This window comes from Dermacentor silvarum, chromosome 5, assembly GCF_013339745.2.
Source record: "Dermacentor silvarum isolate Dsil-2018 chromosome 5, BIME_Dsil_1.4, whole genome shotgun sequence".
NCBI classification, from domain to species: Eukaryota; Metazoa; Arthropoda; class Arachnida; order Ixodida; family Ixodidae; genus Dermacentor; species Dermacentor silvarum.
The window spans coordinates 21,036,842-21,042,794 of record NC_051158.1 but is presented as its reverse complement, the minus strand read 5'-3'; the positions used below and the strand labels follow the sequence as shown (position 1 = coordinate 21,042,794).

General features: G+C 46.2%; 1 long non-coding RNA gene across 1 annotated transcript; it reads right to left on the bottom strand.

Annotated features, from left to right (window-relative positions):
• Nucleotides 1-4,027: 4,027 nt before the first annotated feature.
• On the bottom strand, nt 4,028-4,562 carry LOC119453026 (uncharacterized). The gene is made up of 2 exons (XR_007466983.1): nt 4,225-4,562; nt 4,028-4,187 (listed from the first exon to the last, which is right to left on the bottom strand). It is a non-coding gene; the product is annotated as an uncharacterized LOC119453026 (long non-coding RNA).
• Between the last annotated feature and the right edge of the window lie 1,391 nt (nt 4,563-5,953).

Sequence of the window (5,953 nt, the reverse complement as noted above, 5' to 3'; positions counted from 1 at the left end):
CAAATACTTGTGCACTTTAGTCACCCATTTGTTTTCATTCATATTTCTGAGTCTTTCTTCAAAGCTAATTTTGCAAAGAAAATGGATGGCAGCGCCGCCCCTCGAAAAAAGTTGTCACTGCACTTCATTAACCATGGCCTCCGAGATTTGGCGGCGACAGCGTGCTGCCCAATCTCTGAGGCCATGCATTTACTTTTCACAGCAGTACTGGCTAGTAACGTTGGTACTGGCGAGATAGCGAAAGCATATGTGGCGTCCCACAATTTGTGTCTCTCTAGGTGGCCCGTTTCTATCTTGCTGTCATAGTCATTGTCTATACTATTGTGTCTGCTCACTATATATATATATATATATATATATATATATATATATATATATGCTTCATTCCTAGGAACCACAATGAGTGGCCACCGATTATAGATCATCCCATTTCTTGTTATGCGCGTCGCGCCGAGTGTGCGATCACAGCAATGAATCCGAGAATATGATAAGAATTAAACATAAAATTATGCATTTCCTCAGTGGAGCAATGCTATCGTGAAGCTGTTAAAATGGAGCGGGGCTATGTACGGCGCGATAAAACGGTCTGTTTCACTCGCCTCTGCAGCTGAAGAGACCATGTATGCACCTTATCGGGAGTAGAGTTACTGCATATGCTATCAATATATGCGGTAACTCTTATCGGGAGTTACGACGGCGCCAATCGCAATAAGCCCTTGGGGAAAAGCGACATGCGACGGCGGCTTCAATTTACGCAGCCCTAACTGCTACGTCACAGCAGGGTCGCACCGCAACCTGCGCTTCGCATTTCTATAATACGTGCGTAATGAACTATAAACTTCGACAAATTATTTATGGCCAGAGATCTCGGTTTACATGGCCGTTGTGAAATCTTTCAGCACTTAACTGGACTTTTATGACGATTCCCTTCAACATTCGAATACAAACACGTGTCATAAGACTAAGAAGTTATGTATATTTATAGTTTAATTAGTCAATTGATTGCTTTAATTTTTCTTGCAAATAATGTACACCAGGGCAAATACTTAATGTATAGTGGCACGATTGAAAAAAAGCTTTTGTAGGCTATTTCTCTTTCTAAGTGTTGGAAGCTAAAAAAAAAAACACTACAGATATACTCCTTTTTTTGTACGTGTCACATAATGGAACAGACTACTTGTGGGGAATTAGCCAGGACCGTGTCAATGTCACAGTGCGGTATATTTCCAGGCTGAGAGGTAACGTGTGGCAAGCTACAAGTGGTTTTAAGAAACTGTGCGGATCCCACGCACTGTACGAATCGGCAAACACGCGTTGCTTCTGTGATATAAGTACTCGTCTTAATGTTAAATTAATGTGGAGATGTTACACGCGATGTTACAATAATGCAATTACTATTTTATGTATTATGTAGATATGAACTGATGTGTTTAAGCAATATACACGTGAATAATTAAATCTAACGTTGTTTTTTTTTGTTTTTTTTTTTTTCACGATAGAAGGAATGATCGTCACTGCTCCAACATTGCAGCACACCCCTACGGGCGACGGTTCCGTCATCAACACCGAGACGCTGTTCGTGCCATCGAGCTGTGTAGCGCCTTAGGGGTGTACGTAACGCCTTGACATTCAACGTCACGCTTGCCATAAGCGAGTTTTAGCGTGTACATAAACGATATGCCGTTTGCGGATTGTCTCTAACGCCCGCGAGTTAGCTGGTGTTAGTGTCACCGGAATCGGCCCAGAAGCTGACGGACGACAAACCAATGCAAAAAAAAAAAAAAACGAAAAAAAAATGACAGCACAAATTCAAGAAATAATTTAAAAAAAAAAAAGAGCCCCGAGATGTGCCACCCGTCAAGGCACATCAGCCATGTTGCGGTGAGAGCCAGTCACGCGGGTCTGTGCGCGAGAACCGCGCAACATGCAGCTAAGAAGTAGAGGTGCAAAGCACGTCTCATGTTGAGGTGGTCAGTGGTAAACACTGACTGGCGATTTGTGGCGGGCGGGCAACGGCGGAGCCAGAGCGCGCGGCAAGATTCGAGTGTAAACTCTGGCGCACATGGTTGACGGGATTTTAATGGCGTGGGCTTCTTTCCCAGAGCGATTCACCCCCAAAGATAGCCGAGTGTCAGGCCGGGGGGACGCCTGTGCCCATTTTGGATAGCCGGTGGGTAACCGGCGGCAGCGGGATTCGAACCCACGACCTCCCGCAGCCGAGGCGGACACTCTACCACGGGGCCACGGCTGCGGTGACGTATGCAGCACCACAAAACGGGTTTTGAATCGTTGTTGTGGGAAAGGGAACAGATTTTGGTTACCTCAAAGATCGGCAACGTGGCGTACACCTATAGTACAGTGGCTAGCATACCTATATTGACTCGGCCCGGACCGCTTCGTCCCCAAGCATGCTACAATAACAGGTACCGCTCTTGTTTCTAGTTGTGATCTGTGTACGCAAATCTATGTTGCCATGCCGCCAATAGGTGGTGTCCAAATCCACGGGTGGCGCCCTCTGGATTTAAAATGCGGGTCTTAAAGGCTATGATTTTTCAGGTTGAGTGCTCCGGACGCGATTGAGTGAGCCGGAAACACGTCATACACGTCGAGTTTTGGGCACCACCATGGGTAAGTGGTGTCGAAAACCTGACGCCTATGAGGTGCGCCTATGACAACGTGTACTGTCTGTGTTCTGCTTGTGCCTTGTTTCTGATGCGCTACGTCTTTTTGCCTCCATGATGTTAGTCAACGTTAGTCAACTTGGTGTAATATGCCAGCGCATTTCGACACAAGGGCGTAACACTGAACAAACATGAGTTTCGACACAACGAAGTTGGTCTTTATTCCATGGTAACACTGTGAACAAACACAGCACTCGTGTTTGTGTTGAAGTGCGCTGGTGGAAGTGCGCTGGCATATTACATCATTAAACGACGTTTTGGTAAGAAACTGAACTGGAACGCCAATGCATTTCTCCGAAAAGTTTGCTAATTAATATCTCAAAAGTGGTTGCAAGTGAATCCGCCTTGCAAACTCCAAGGCTACAATTGGTAAATTGACATGTGTCATACGGTAGTTAGTTACAAACCTAATTAGTCAACTTTTTTTAATTATTAAATTATGCATTTCAATTTTTTCGGCAAGTAACGTCCTCCGCTTCCTCGAGTAGACCAGCTCATGAACTCGCTGAAACACCCTGTGTATGCGCTGAAACACCCTGGATATGCGTTCATATCGCAATGCAGCCACACCTGTCCTCGTTAATAAACCCAGTTTAAACCCCGAACAAGTAACAAAAATTCACCGTTACATCGACCTCTAAAGAAGACGTAGCAAAACAGGATCGATAAGCTTCATGTTCGAGCGAAGGAAAACGAAATGAAACCGAATAGAAGGGAGAAACAACGTAATTGTCTGCAGCGGTGGTTCTGCTCTTTCATTTTCATTCCAGTTTCATTTCCCTTTTCCATAACTCTATAATGATTAGAAGACGACATGAGCCGACAGTGCAGGTTTGACGTCGTGAACCATTTGTCGATATGGCAGGTTTGACGTCGTAAAACATTTGTCGAATTAAGCAGGACAGTGCGCTGCTTTATCGATCAAAAATAATTTTTTTACACTACACATAACTTCCTCGCTTTTGGTAAGGTTCTTATCCGCTCTCGGGTAAGTTATGTGAAGGAAACTGCAAACAGGGGTATTTCCGAACCCACAACTGTTCAGCAAATGGCATCCCTCGGTGTATAGCCCTCAGTGTACGCATTGTAATCGTATAGCGGACTTAGTCCACATGGCTTGGACCTGTCCTAACTTTGGTGAGCCAGATAGATGCAGAGAATCCTGGGAGTCCTTGCTACTCAACGAAGAAAATGCACAACGGCAAGTCATCGGTCTCGCCCTGACCGCCGCCGCGTCCCAAGGGATGATGAGTGTGGGTTTAGGCTGAAGCCTCTACCCCGTCATCTAGTGGACGGGTGCAAATAAAGTCTCTTCTCTCTCTCTTTACACTACACATTAAAAAAAAAAAAGGAGCCCCAGGGTGTGCTACCCGTCACAAGCACACCGCCCATGCGTTTGTGAGCCAGGTCACGCGGCATCGCGAGCTGGTACCGCGCCCACGCTGCTCTTTCGTCTTACAGCTTGTGCCGCCTGCAGGGCACGTCATCTTCCGCGCACGTCTGCGACTTACTTTCGTCGTCGTGGTGTCCCGCCTGCTAGGACAGCTACACGTTTGTGGGTCCCACTCGACCGTGCACACGTCTGTGACTTCGTCGTCGTCGCGCCTTGTCCCCCACCTCAGAGCGACACGTGGGTCCGCACTCGACCCTTTCCCCACTCACCCCCGGAGTGGGGTCAACAGTTTTGGCTCGCGAGTCTTTCGACGGGCCTTCAGGGCGCGGGCTCCTTTCCCAAGCTTTATCAACCCCCTGAGAAAGCCAAGTGCCAGGCCGGGGGACGCTTGTACCCATTGCGGCGAACCGGTGGGTGCCCGGCGGCAGCGAGAATCGAACCCGCGACCTCCCGCAGTCGAGGCGGGCACTTTACCACTGGGCCACGACTGCGGTGACGTTGCAGGGTCCGCGAGGCGCGGGTTATGGCTACGCCGCCACGCTTCCCATTTGACGTGCCAGATGGCGCTGGCGTGTTGCTCGGCGAAAGATCGTCGCAGACCGAGAAGGTCGCGTTGGTGAACGTATTAGTGAGCTGGAACAGGACTGTAGTGCACTCTAGTGAAAGTGTAACAGAAAATGGCAGGCACGGTGAAAGAAATTCGCTCGAGAAATGCGAGCAGAAAAGCTGACTGACGTCTAACATATCTGTTTTACTCAATTCTATGCCTCTGTCGTCGACGTCGTCTGCGAATGCGAGAGGCGAAAAAAAGGCAACAAAACGGGTTCGCCATCTATCGCTGCTACGGCAAAACACGGAGTGCGCAGCCAAGTGTTGCTGTAATGACGACAGATGGCGCCACGATTACTTTCACAATTATGGAGCTTAATCAATGCCTCCTTTAAAATGTAAAGGAAGAAGAACGTAAACTTTATTATAAAATCAATCTGATTTGAGTCCGGCGTGGCACTGACTTATTTCGCCTTAATAAAATCACGTCTGGCGCATACCCGCGTTGTATATGCGCGTATGAGCAAAAGATATGCGGGACAAGAAAGAAAGAAAGAAAGAAAGAAAGAAAGAAAGAAAGAAAGAAAGAAAGAAAGAAAGAAAGAAAGAAATCACGAGTGGCTCATACATAAGTGTTCTTTCTTTTCAACCATTCAACACAACCACCGAAATAAAATATTTAAAATAAAATTAACAAAACCAACAGCTTCGTTGGTCTTCCATATTCACATAGTGTGAGGGCTCTGAATTTTTTGCTGTAATTATTATATGTTGTGATTATTTCAATGCTAGGCTGTATACAATCACTAGACCCTCCACAGCATTTTGTTCCTTCGAGTGCAGCAGCGCACTTGGCTAAGATTGTGCTTCGAACCGGCGACCAATTTAGTGGCGGGCACGTTTGGAGTACGATATACAAAACACCACAGTGACCACACTTATAAAATCGGAATAAAACGTACATGTACCTTGGCTTAACATTAACACATGGGCTTAGATGTGATCGTTATATTAACGTCATTACCTCTAACGTCAGCACAGAAAAAAAAAAAGTTTTTTTTCCCTTTTTTTTTTAACAGGCGTCTCACACTTAACTACGGACCATATAACACCCCCAAGAACTAATTAGCTACTAGCATAAAACGTACACTTTCGTCAGATCGGTCTTGGAATATGCCCATGCTGTGTTGTTTCCCATCGTTGAACAACTAGTTAACTAGAAGATCTCCATGGAAAGGCACTAAAATTGACTTACAACAAGTGGGCGTTTTCACTTTCGAAATTCCAGCCAGGCTTACTGGACTGAAGATCATGTACGAAATATCATTTC